General features: G+C 43.7%; 1 protein-coding gene across 2 annotated transcripts in view; it reads right to left on the minus strand.

Annotated features, from left to right (window-relative positions):
- The window catches only part of CDK18 (cyclin dependent kinase 18), a 93312-nt gene extending 85216 nt beyond the window's left edge, over positions 1-8096 (minus strand). The window contains exon 1 of one of the 2 annotated variants that reach the window (XM_083509011.1): positions 7934-8096. The gene's annotated coding sequence lies outside the window, so the exon portion shown is untranslated. The remainder of the gene's footprint in view (positions 1-7933) is intronic. The other variant, XM_083509013.1, reaches the window with a different exon arrangement.
- Positions 8097-14081: the final 5985 nt, after the last annotated feature.

Here is a 14081-nt window from a genome sequence, read left to right on the forward strand (position 1 = left end):
AGAGCAGGCACATGAACAACAAACCTAACTACACCATCACATATCATTTGACCTTATGTCTCATCTGGAGCTATTTCAATTGTACCAGGCAATACTCTGGCAGCTGACATTGTATGTAATAGCTAGACTGATTTAGGCTAGCCTTTTCTGTGCACCCATCACAATTCCCTCTGTTCCTCTTTTATCTAATCTCTCACCTGTTTCATAAGAACATTTCTCTATTGTGCTTCTCTAGTGGATGCCTTTGATGTGCTGCTGTCTTCAAGAACCACATGCCTTTTCTTACTTCTGCTTTTTTCAGAAAGATTAGATCAAAACCTTACCTAATTCCTTAGTCCTGACTGTGCATCTAGATTTACTTCCCTGTCTGTCTGAAATGAATTCAGTGCATCAAGGTGTGCAGATATGAAACAGCCAAGTCTAGGACACAGCATCCTTTGCTTTGCCTCACAAGCCCTCCAATGCCCACTCCCCACATCTGAAACAAGAGACTGTCACAACTTTGGCCCTACTCATCTCTCTGCCTGAGTGTGGTTAGTTCCAGACATGCTCTGGAAATAATCCATACGACATGAATGTCTGTGCAGGGAGGCAGGTGGCAGAGAAACATGTTGACTGCTTCATTGTTTACAGAATGCAGGGATAGTGAAAGAAAGCATCTGCTGCCCTCTGGCCCCTGTAGAAGCCAAGAAGATAAGACAGTTATGAACACCAGTTTCTCCCACTCACTTGTAGAAATCTAGAAAATAAATTTAACTGTATTGCTAAGCAATAATCTCTCTCTCTCTCGTGTGTGGGTGTGTGTGTTAGAGAGTCAGAGAGTCCATGTGTGCGTACACAAAGAGCCATTGCTAGATACTGAAAAGTCTCAGAGTACAGGCCCATGACACAAATATGAAGGTGGGGGTGGGGGGTGGGGGGGTGGAAATGCATGTTCTAACTTATATGTATAGATGCAGATTTAGGTCTCTTGAGCAAATTAATTTGGGGTGTCTGTGGCTGGGGGTCACAGCACTTTGTGTCATGCCCAGCAACCCTGTAAGCAATTTTTTAAAGAAGGTGGTGAGAAAAAAAATCTGGGGCTCAGTGCAAAAGACCTGGAGTTTGGGGTCCCTAGACTGTGCCCCCAAACAACATGTGCATATGTGTGTGTGTTTGTAGAGAGGTGCAACAAGAAAGAGGCACTCATCCCTGCTGAGGTTTGGAGCAACCAGTGTTGTTTGGGATTGTGCCACCTAATTCTGCAAGTCTGTGTTCTGCTGCTAGGAGTAGCAAAGTAGCAAAGCTCAGTAAGAGGACTGGCATAATCCTTGTGTGGCTTGTGAGGGCAAGACACACCAAATGAGCATTCATGATATGTGACAAGTCCACCATCTAGAAATACCCCTAAGATCTGGATTGGGTTTCATATTTCTGGGACGAGGTGCACATACCCCCTATCTGAGACTCAAAAGTGCTCAGGCTCACATGGAGGGCTTGAGCAAATTCCTTTCTATTGGCTTTAGCTTTCCAATTCAGGGCTCAGTGACTTCTGAAAGTAGCACCCTCAGACTATTCCCAAATATGTGAGTGATGCAGCCATTCACTACCAAGCCAAATTTTACTCTTTGTATGCTCAGAATCGTTCATAGTACTGGGGTCTCAAAACAGTTAGACATTCCAAAAGTAGATGTCTAATGCAGATAATGAGATATTGCAAGGAACTGGTACAAATGATAAGGCTTCTAGTGCATTTGTTCTTTCCAATATCCAATGTAGATGTTATACTTCGGTAAGAACAGCTTCACAGTGCCCCCAGAGCAAAGCCTGTAGGGTTGGAGCAAGTGGAGGATGCAACAGACATGACAAGGGGGGGGGGGGGAGGAAATGCCACCTTAAAAAGGAATCTTGATTGGAATTTTTAGATGATTACCTACAGTTCTGCAAAGCCTAATTGCTTGCAGGATTGAAATCCAGGCACTTTCATCGACAGCAGCCACCAGGCAGTTTTCTGTTTCTCATTTCCCTTTGCAAAAAAGGGCACTGCACATTAATAAGGGGATAAGGGACAGATTCAATAGGCAGATTGCACAAACAGATTCCAATTTCCTGGGGTGGGGAGAACCAGAAGAGCACTTCCATCATTTGTTTTTCTTTTGACTACATAGATACTAGATGAAAAATGGGGTCAAGTACATGGTATTGGGTGCCCAACACACTTAATAAAGAATCTATAATGGTTTGGTTCACACATCACACAAATCAACCCATCCTAAGCCAAACCTTAGTACAAATGTGCAAGTGTGTGGTTCCTTGGAGAGGTGATTGCAGTTGATTTGCTACTTCTCTGGCCTTCCTGTTGTGATGTTACTGATCTAAGCCATGGTTTAACTTAGAATGCTGCTGTTCCAGACAAACCACAAGCTGTGACCAAGGTTTGCTCTTTATAGCTCAAGGAGGGGGCAAACTGAGAGCATCTGTTCAGACAACCCAATAAACCATGGCTTAGCTCAGTGGTAGGCAACCTAAGGCCCATGGACCGGATGTGGCCCAATTTCCTTCTCAATCCAGCCCGCGGACGGTCTGGGAATCAGCATGTTTTTACATGAGTAGAATGTGTCCTTTTGTTTTAAATTCATCTCTGGTATTTGTGGGGTATAGGAATTTGTTCATTCCCCCCCCCCCCAAAAAAAAAAATAGTCCGGCCCACCACATGGTCTGAGGGACGGTGGACCGGCCTACGGCTGAAAAAGGTCGCTGACCCCTGGCTTAGCTCATGGCAGCATATCAGGAAGGCAGCCAAGGATGAAGCAAAGCATCCATTATCTCCTCTCTGGAGACATGCACACTTGCACTAAGTAAGATTTGGCTTAGTGTGATCTAGGCCACATTGTCTTCATTTCTCTGGGCCTTGCTTTTTGGGTCTGACTTCCTGGCTTCACTTCTGACTTGTCCCTATAACTCAATTTTGGCACTGTGAAAGAAAGCCAGGCTAGCAGGACTACTTTTAAGGGACTCTCAATAGGATTTTTTTTGAAAGTACTGAAGGAGACAAGGGGAAGATTTCTCCCTACAATTCTTCACATAACTCAAGCAACTGTTCTTATGAACAATGTTATTACAGTACTGCACCTGGAAGGTATCAAGAATAACTTTGACCATGATAGGGATATTTTGCTCCACTGAGAGCTTTGTGAACTTCAGGAAGTCCTGCCTTTTAGCTGACCAAAGTCTGATGTGTGTAACAAAGCCAGAAGGAAAATGTGCTTTTCCATAGTGTCCTGCATGCTACGATATCCGTTTCCAGGAAGGCAAAATGGCATTGAAGATGACAAAAATGAGATTTTTTTTGCATGAAAAAGATATTATTTTATCAAACTGCAAGCACGGGTTTTACAGCTAAAGCTATTAAGTACACCTCCAAAGTTAGATTGTAAATTAAACTCAATGGAACAACCAAAGTTTTTCTTTCATCAGGGATACATAATGTTTTGCCATTTGGAGTTTTTCAAAAGAGAAAGGGAAAGGGTCCAAGGCCACAAGGAAAAAAGAATTTGAAGGACACAACACTGCCCTAAGACTGGCAAGGTCAGCGCAGTGGCGTAGCGTGGGGGGTGCAGGGGGTGCCGGCAGCACCGGGCGCAACATCTGGGTGGGGCGCGCTCGCACTCGCAGCTCTCTGCCCCTACCTGGCTCACTCACTCTCTCTCACTGCAGTGCTGGCTGTGCGAATCCGATCCGAGCCGCTGGGTTGCCGCCCACTGTGGAGGGGGTGGGTGCCAGGCGTGCGGTGCGGAGAGAGAGCAAGGGACTATCTGGGGGAAGGACAGTGCAGCGGCCGCCCAGCGCAGCGCTGAGCACGGGAGAGAACCACACCAGACCAGACCAGGCAGCAGCAAGAAGAAGCTGGCAGCGGCGGCAGGTTAGGGGTTAGGGGGCGCAAATTACTTGCCTTGCCCCGGGTGCTGACAACCCATGCTACGCCGCTGGGTCAGCGTTCGACTTCTATCTCTATTCTGAAGCTCCACTTGAAACTTCAAGCAAATTCATATGCCTCAGGGCCTTGTTTTTATTCTGTGGGCAGTAATTTTCCTTTGTGGTTTAGAGTGGATGAACTGCCTTGCATGAGGGACCTTGGAGCTAGCTGCTAGAGGGTGCTACCACAATACTTAAAACCAATCAAATTTGCATTGTGGCAGCTAAAATGTCAGAAACTGAAACAATCCAGATTCTAAAATAAGTTATAGCGGCACAAGTGGTTGCCATGTTCTAAATTGCTCATAAGAATGTGCAGCCACAGCTCTCTTAATATAAGGAAAGCACTGTAACTGGATGTAGCACAGTAGCCCCCAGGGTAAGTTTTCAATCTTGCCTGAATAGATGTGCAAGAGCAAGACTGCCAGCTGATATATTATGCACTGTAGTCCAATTCTGAATTTATTCAGAAGAACAGGGACTCTCTCTTGGGACCTTTAACCCACACTATTTGCATCTCTACCCAATATATTGATCTGCCCCCCCTAACTAGTGATAACTCCCCAGTTTGCCCTTCTCTTACTTTTGCTCACACAGATAGATTATACATGGAAAATGCCTCTTCTACAGTGCAGATTATCAGTGAGGGGCTGCAGGTTCAAATCCACATTCTTAAAGGCATCCCCCAAGAACAGTATCTTATGGAATTAACCACCCTGGGATATAAAAGTCTCTGGACTCACCTCACTTCAGCTTCTTTATTGCCACGTTCAAGAGAAGAATTGCAGATTGAAATAAATTGGCAGAAAGTCCACAATTCCCAGGAAGACCTTTTGTACCCACACCAATAATAATATAGTTGGGGGGACGGGACCTTAAAGTTCATTTAGTCCAGTGGTACCCAAACTTCCCCCCTTCCAATGGCAACATGAAAATTGCTAAGCGTCTTGGCAGACCACTTAATGATTTGCCTGCCTGCTGTAGCAATTGTAATGTACAGTAATAGATGCCACATGATTTAAATTGAATTTTTATTGCTTCTTTTATTTCTTATATTGTATTTTGTTGTTTTACAACCTGAATTCAAATTCCATTTTACTGCATTACAGCAAATAAAAGAAGCAATAAAAATTCAATTATAAATCAATATGAATATTTAATACAGACACATCATGGACCACCTGAATGAAGCTCATGGACACAGGTTGGGAAACGCGAATCTAGTCCAACCCCTTGCTAATTCAAGAAACCTACTACTACTACTGCAGCGTATTTTTAAAAACAAATTATTAAATATTTTCTTGGGTTGCAGAAGTATGTGCATTTTCGGGTCGTAGAGTCTTTTCTACAGATCAGTTACATTCAATGTGAGACATCTGATGAGAAGACTAGGTGGTCACCCAATAACCTCTAACAAGAGAGATTCCATGTCATGTAGCATTCACAGAAAAACACAGTAGCATCAACATTTCTGTCAGAATAGGAAGCAGGGTGACTCAGGAGTGGCCAACACAGTGCTGTGGTGCCCTTGTCCTGACACTGGCACCACTGGCATTTACTTGGATGGTACAAATGGAGAGTCAGGGTAGAACAGAAGTCTTGGCAAAGCCAAACTGGTGCTGCCACCATAGGACCAACCTCTCTGTTGGCCTGCCTCACTCCTCACTGTCCAGGTAAGCAGCCATGATGCTAGTGTCAGAAAGGTGGCTCTGTGGGTAATACACCTAAAAGAACCTGGAATTCTTTGATTGAGTAAACAGGGATGAACACCCCAAGATATCAGTTATGAGGGAACAACCTTTGCTATTTGATTGTGTCAATAAGCCTTGACTAACAACATTCCTCCAGCGTACTAACAAATGCCACCGGTTCTGTTTTTTTAACTTCTTTCCCTCAAGTTAGTCAGGTTCAAAGTGGATTCTTCCCCACAGACACTAAATGTAGCAGCTGCTCCTACTCATGGAAAATTTCAAAAACGCTGGTGCACTATGAATAGCCGACTAGTCAAAAGTTTAAGGACGTATAAAAGGCATTGGGAACGTCGTGCAATATGCACTCTTGTAAGAGGCACAAGCCAAGAGAAGGGTCAGAGCTTCATAGAATGCTTGCAGAAACTGAACACACACCTGCTCACTCCCTTCCCATTTCAGGACTTGCGATAAATGTACGAAAGGGATGGAATAGAATGGAGACAGTCTTTTAGGCAACCTGTGTAGCATAGCAACAGTAGGGAAAAAGGTGTTGCTTGCAACAGCACAGCTTGGCTCTTTACAGAATACTTTCATATGAAGTGCTCGCTCCAAGATTATACGAAAGTGGAACCATCCCCATCTCTGAATGGCACAGCTTCCTCCACTAGATCTACTTCCAGCTGAAGGGAATGATGAATACAAATGAGAACAGAACATACTAATGTCCACTGGAGAAAATGCTTGCAGTCTAATATTACTATTAAAAAAAACAAACCCTTTGTGATGGAAGGAAGGTCACATTTGAACAGATTTCCTGTTCTGCCACCCATGGTTTTTTTCACTGTCCCTTTATAAGTCAGCTGCTAAAAATGCCTAGCAACTCCACCAGCTTCCTTAATACCTTATATGCTTGTCTTCAACTTTATTAGAGATCATCATCCTTACAGTAACAATTTCCTCACCCCTAAAGCAACATGCCAATCAACTCCAACTCACTTGGCTGGAAGAAATTAAAAATTAAAAATCAATGCCAGAAGCCTGAAGTTTCAAGGTACTAGGTCTTCCCCTTCACAATTAATGCCAGTATTGTGCTCATCCATCTGCGAAAGTCACTCTCCCTTTTGTTTTCTTAGAGAGAACAGTCAGTTTAAACACCCCTGGCACAAATTCTAGTCGGGCAAGGCAGGTGGTTCCAGTCTTATGCATTATCTCATCTTGCTTAGGGAATCTCTTAACTCTATGGAAGAAAACCATGTCAAATAAGTATTTTAAAGATAGTTGTTCCATGAACTCAGAAAAACAATGGAGATGCTGGAGGAATCCAAAATGTTGTATGAGCAAAAGATTGTGCTTAATCTTTTAGATTAACTCTTGCTTGGACATTACATCAGGTAGCAGAGAAAAACAGAAACCTCTGAAGAATAGGCTTGAAGAATCTCATACTGGATTTCCAAAGCAGAGTTCCTTCCCTTCCCTCCTCCTCCTCTTCTCCTACAAAAGCCAAAGCTTGTACCTGACAGAAGTCCACCTCAAGGGGTCTGGAGGCCAGGATAATATGGTTTAAAAGATATGGGAGGCTTCCAGGTGAACACAAGACTCCCCAGGTTACATAATGTCCAACTTCACTATCTGAATGGTCTGCAGGCATCAAAGATTTCAGATAAACCAGCATGCGCCTAAAGATAAACACAGGGCATGGCCTGGGTTTTTAAACACACAAGATACAGGGATAAACTTGCGAATGCTCCAAACCGCAAGTGGACCCTGCACAGGATTGCGTGCTCCCTAGAAAATAACTCCATGCACACAGAAAGCCAGCTATTAAGAGAGAAGGCTGGTCCTTGTATAAGTAACGGGCTAGCTTTCTGTGTGGAGGAATCTGTCACCAGTCCTCATGGAGGGAGAGCTCACAACTTCCTTCTGCCATGTCAAAACTTAGACCCAGGGAAGTCAGAGGTGAGGTTAACCTTCAAATCCCAGGGTCTGTTTGGGCTGCTGCCTTCTCCCCAAAACCGAGTCAGTTCCCCGAGTCTCCTCCGGGGTCTGAACTTTCTTCCCTTCGAGAGCCCCAACACACAGCCATCGACAATCGCACCCCTAAGAGGCGAGCAGCCGAGAAGGAGCGAGCTGGAGAGCTTAGCTCGAAGGGGGCCCTGAAAGAAAAGGCGCTTGTTCCTGGAGCCTCCTCCTCCTCCTCCTCGCCCCACCTTTGCTCTGTTTACACTGTCGCGCCGCCGAACTGAAAGAGAGAAGCGCGCCACGCAGGGCACGAGCCGGCGAGGGCTTACCGGCTCCGAGGGGCTCCCCTTCGAGAAGCAGCCGAGCCCCACTTCCAGGCGCCCGCGCGCCTCGCCCTTCTTCCACGCCCCGGCTGGGACTCCCGGGTCTTCCTCACCGGCCGGCCGAGAGCAGAAAGCAGAACTGGCGGCTTCTGGTTTCCAGCGACAACCTGAGGCAGGAGGAGGCGGAGCCAGGGCTAGGGAGCCACCAATCCGACTTCGCGCGGCGCTGGCTCCTCCCCCCGTCGCTCGGTGGCATCGGGCGTGGGGTGCTTTGGGGTGTTCTTTTTTTTTTGCTGAGGCTGCAGAGGGGGCGGGGCTGACTCCCCCCCCCCCCCGCTTTAGAGATGCCGCTCTGCGTTGTCAGCGGCAAAGCGGCGCGCAAGGCGGAAATTCAACAGGTGCTGCTTTTCGTGGAACCGTTTGCTCCAGGGGTCAGGCTGGATGATCCTTGGGGGTCTCTCCCAGCTCTACAATTCTATGATTCGGTGGCAGGGCATCATCTTTGCATCCGGAAGATCCCAGGTTCAAAACACCCCCCAATATCCAGGTAGTGCCCAGGGCCAGATTTAGGTTTGATGAAGGTAACGGTGCCCTTTATATGTCCAGCTGTCCTTTGTCAACAACAAATTGTCGCTCTTTTTTGTGTTGAATATATGCTATATGGTAGGGACGCGGGTGGTGCTGTGGTCTAAGTCTAAACCACAGAGCCTAGGGCTTGCCCATCAGAAGGTCGACGGTTCGAATCCCCGCAACGGGGTGAGCTCCCATTGCTCGGTCCCAGCTCCTGCCAACCTAGCAGTTTGAAAGCACGTCAAAGTGCAAGTAGATAAGGTAAACGGAGTTTCCGTGCACTGCTCTGGTTTGCCAGAAGTGACTTAGTCATGCTGGCCACATGACCCGGAAGCTGTATGCCGGCTCCCTCGGCCAGTAAAACGAGATGAGCGCCGCAACCCCAGAGTCGGTCACAACAGGACCTAATATATGCTATATGGTAATTTATGGACCTAATAGGTATCTAAAGCCATTTTCACATAACAAAATATGTATTTTATCAAAGTAATTGTTGAACTGAAATCCAATTAAGAAGAAGTACAGTGGTATCTTGGGTTAAGTACTTAATTCGTTCTGGAGGTCCATTCTTAACCTGAAACTGTTCTTAACCTGAAGCACCACTGCTGCCGTGCCACCAGAGCATGATTTCTGTTCTCATCCTGAAGCAAAGTTCTTAACCCGAGGTAATATTTCTGGGTTAGCCGAGTCTGTAACCTGAAGCATATGTAACCTGAAGCGTATGTAACCAGAGGTACCACTGTATATTAATAGTGAATTTTGGGGGGGGGGGTGAGTGTAGGGCCCTAAGCTATAGCTTGTTTAGCTTATAAGTAAATCCGGCATATTTACGTTCATTCACTAGTGCCATAGGAGCCAATTCCTAGGGACCAAGGTCCCTTTGCCCCTCCCCAATAAAATATTTGAGGGGATCACTGTCGCCCCCTCCAAGTTGATGGGCATTGCCATAAAAATAGGGTGTGTTTGCCACATCTTGTGACTGATTGTGTGGGACTTACCTGGCTCCCCCCCCCCCCTATTTTATTCAAGTTGGCACTCTTGGGTAGTGTTGGGAAAGGCCACTTGCCTGAAATTCCTGGAGAGGTGCTGCCAGTCAGTGCTGGCAATATGGAACCAGATGACCATTATGCAGCTTTCTATGTTCCTGAAGGGATTTAGCAGATGCCAGGAGAAGAAGGATTATCAGTGGCATGATGGATAAATTAAAACCTCCAGGTTCAGAGCAGAGGTAATTTTCCACTGAAAACCATGCATAGGGGGTGGCCCCCAGTGGTGCAGTTGTTTAAACTTTTTCTAGATGAGCCAGTTATTTGATGGTTATTTTGCATTGTTTTATGGTGTTTCATGCTTTATTACATCTGTATAATAGCTTACTTATTTCATAAAAATATATATACCACTTGATTGTAGAAAACCTTAAAGCGTTTTACAAAAACAGTTGATTTTGATTTGAGGAGGTGCTCTATAAATATTTTTTAATATATAAAATCTGTAACTGGCTGGGTAAGTACATGAGTTGATGGATGGGCAAGCTCATTAGCTATTATGTCCCTGAGCCAGGATAACACAGTCTAGAAAGATCCCAGGAGCTCATAATTTAGTTACTCATGTTGGTATAAAATGACATGAGAAGATAGAGAAACCCTTGGATTCTGGCTTGGTTGCACACAATATTGCCATTCTGTAGACATAAGGTTAGGCTTTGGGTCATACAGGAGGTCTGAGTGAGGCCTGATCTCCTCTATTCATTTCAGGAAAATAGGGCTGGCACCAGGATTTCCTTACTCATGTTATCTGCCAGTGCTGAATTGCACTGGGCAAAGTATTTCTGCCGTTCCAAGGACAGAAACAACAACATGAGGTAGATCTGACAGCCCTGTGATCATTTCCAACAATCCAATTCCCCTTTTCAATAGCAATGAAAACACAAGCCTATTATTTTGTGACTTGGCTTTTGTATTCAGTCGCTTCCCCATTTTTCTGCAGTGGATTTTGTTATCTGCTTTCTGCTGCAAAATGTTATTTAAAAGCAAAACTAAACCCGGCTTCCTCCAAATAGATATCCACATCAGACAAGTGAAGGTGTGAACACCATCAAAATTGAAATTATTTAATTAATCATCACCACCACCTCACACTCATTTTTTATTGCGTCCTTGCCATCGCAGGAACTGGAATAATTAATTCCAGGCTAACGTCTAACCTGAAGGAAGCATAAGGTGATTTAAGAATCCAAATACAAAGCAGGGGATAGAAAACATGGACTATGTTGTGATTAACATATGGAATGACACCAGGATCTTGTAGCAGGTAGATAATGATGCAAATGGTGATTATAAATGGAAAAATTTGCATGTTGGAATACAAGGCAAAGAATGTTATTAAAAGAAAACAAAGTTAGCAGGCGCAGTGCTCCCTCATTCCCCCAGACAGATGGAATATTTTGCTTTTGTATTTGAATAATCAGGTGTTTTTTTCTTATTTAGATTTGGATGCAACTAAAAGATGCTACTAAAAGACAGAAGAGTGTGCATACAAAATGGGAAAGGAGATTCTCCCTCCCCCCCCAACAATACACAAATTATTTGTGAAACTCATTAGTATCCATCAGTAGCTATCATAACCAAGTTGGGCCAGAAATGTGATTACCCCCCCCCCAAAAAAAAATGCATTTTAATGCATGTAAAACTTGAACAACATGCTCCCCCCATGCTGCATTGTTGAAAGAAAACAGTTGCATTTCACATCAGAAGTCCAAGGTATGTTTGTCAATACCAAAGGCTGAGTGAGAGCCCCTGAGCTCCAGTCTCAGTCAAAAGAGAGTTCATTCATCTCTGCTTTCCAGAGCAAAGAGTCCAGCCCAGTTAATAGTGTCCAAAATCAAGTACTGTATATGTTGGTGGTGGTGATCATCATCCATGTTCTGCTAGCAAAGTTAAACATGTATCAAACCCATTCAGAAAAGTCTTTTTTTTCCGGCCCACTGGCAACTCTTTACCATTTGTGTTAACTTGTCAAGCAAAGCCACCTGCCATACCCCCTTATATGCATCCCCTGAAAGTTTTTCCAATTACATGTCATCAGTTTGCTGGCTTAGCAGCTCTTTATGCTTCAAATCTAAATCAAGGCCTATATATAGATTTAAAAGCACCAGCTGTGGAGAGGGGTAGACCCACTGACCTGTAATTGAGCTGGCTTCCTGAAACACCTGCACCCCCCCCCCAAAAAGCCTATGCTTGGGTGTGATTACTTATTTGGTTTGGGTGGAAGGAATGCATGTAACATGCCCAGATGATGCATACAACATCATTGCCTCCAGGACTAAAATTGATAGTTCATTCAGCAGCTTGGAACTCCCTGGCATTGCATACCAAACAGGTGCTCTCTCTATCATCTTTTCAACGCCTGCTAACATTCCTCTTTCAAACAAGCCTTCTAAAATCCCAGCTGCTACCCGTCTATTAATTGAATTGATTTTGTGCATGTGATGTTGATGTTTTACACTGGTTTTTTATATTTAGAATGTTTGTTGGATTGCCTTTCTATATGCAGTTGTTTCAACTGTTTTACGTATATGCACAAAGTGTCAAATGTGGTGACAGTAATAATAATGCAACAAAACAACAACACCACAGACTGGCTTATAAGTATAAAACCAAATTTACTAGAATAATAGCTAGAATAGAGATAGACTTGTAACCATTCAAGCAACAAACATACTAAGGTGCCATATGCAAAACAAAGCCTGGAGATACTGTAAACATGGAGTGGATAAATGTACAACTGTATCTTAACAAGTTACATGTGCAATAAACATTATACAGACTGGATAAATGAACTGTTCAACAAGTAGCGTAAGTTCAGTCACAGAATGGCAACCCCGTGCTGCCACAATGGCAAGGGTAGCACACTGGAGAATATGAAAAAGTTTTTCAAAGCTGTTTTTCAAAGATTGAACTGGGTGAGATGTTCTTCAACGGGTCTTGAGTTGGAAACACAAAGCCATATGCATGGGTCAGTAACAGGAAGGCAAATCAAAGCCACCACCCTGGTGAGAATAACGCAAGTGGGCAAAAGGATTTTTTTATGTTTTTGTTGTTGCTTGAATGGTTAAAAGTCTATCTCTATTATCAACTCTTTTATGTACAGTAATGTCACTTTTACAATATTGTAGATCTCTTCTGGGTGCCTCAAGGGAAGCGGTTTGTAAATTATATAAATAAAACAATTCTACTTTGACTCGCTCTGTTTCTTGCACGCTGCCTATGAAGAATCTGCCACCAGGTCTTGTCAAAAATGTGCAAGTAAACTAGATGGAGAAATAGGTTAAGCAACATGCATGTTACATATATTTTAGGCTGCAATCCTATAATGGGAGTGAGTCTCATTGAACTCAATGGGACTTATTTCTGAGTAGACGTGTCTATGGTAAACACAACAAATAGCTTGGATGCAAAATGGTCTGATTTCAGAAGCCACTTAGGAGAAATGTACACCTTGTGAGATAAATATGCAGTTAAAATGTTGACATAGAATTATAGAATTGTAGAGTTGCAAGGGTCCTCGAGGGTCATCTAGTCCATCCCCATGCAAATGCAGGAATCTCAACTAAAACATCCATGACAGATGGCCATCCAACCTCTGCTTAAAAATCTCCAAGGAAGGAGAGTCCACAACCTCCCGAGGGAGACCATTCTACTGTTGAATAGCTCTTACTGTCAGAAAGTTCTTCCTTATGTTTAGTTGGCATCTCCTTTCTTTCATGCTCATCGAGATACAGTTCTCTTTACATTATTTTATCACCTACTTTGAGGGTGTTTAAAGTCAAAAGATGGGTTCAAAAATGCCCAAGAAACAGCTACAAGAAATGTGCATCAACGTTCATGCCCGCAATGGCCCTCTACACCCAATTAAAACCAGGGCATCGGCTGGCACAATGCCACAAAACCATTAACTTGTTTAGCTTACTAAACAAAACTGATCCTGTGTGAGATAATTTTATGAGCTATCATTGAACTCAGACTTAAATCTTGCCACTGTGTCACAGGAACTATTTGTTGGACCATAATGTTAATTATATCATCATCGCCAGTGGCAATGAGAGCCTAAGCCTGTAATTTGAATGGAAGGGATGCAAAAAGAGCCTGCTGGTTATCCAGAAAACATCAGCTGTTCAGAGACATCTTGAGGAGCATTGCTAGAAATGATCACTGCTTCTGAAAAGCAGCAATAAAAGGACCCTACAGATTATTCTTTGTACCTCTGCATCTCATTTTCTGTACTACTGATGTTTGTTATTGTCTGCCAAGATTTTAGTAATATTCTCAATCTTCTTCCTTTGCTCATTCTACTTAGATTGCACATGCTTCTGGCAGAGACCATGTTACTTTTAAGCAGTCCTAAAACACAGTGGGAATTAAATAAATATTATGGAGAAATAATTATCCCGTAGCAAGAAGACTTGGATCATCTGACTTAACTCCTTCTAAACATTGGTGGCCTGCAGCCTAACTTTGTATAAAGTCCTTTCAAATAATTACATCAAATGTTTCTTGGCTTCTGTACTGTGAAATGGGATATAGGA

This window comes from Podarcis liolepis (assembly GCF_965112155.1).
Source record: "Podarcis liolepis genome assembly, chromosome: 6".
In the NCBI taxonomy this organism is placed as follows: domain Eukaryota; kingdom Metazoa; phylum Chordata; class Lepidosauria; order Squamata; family Lacertidae; genus Podarcis; species Podarcis liolepis.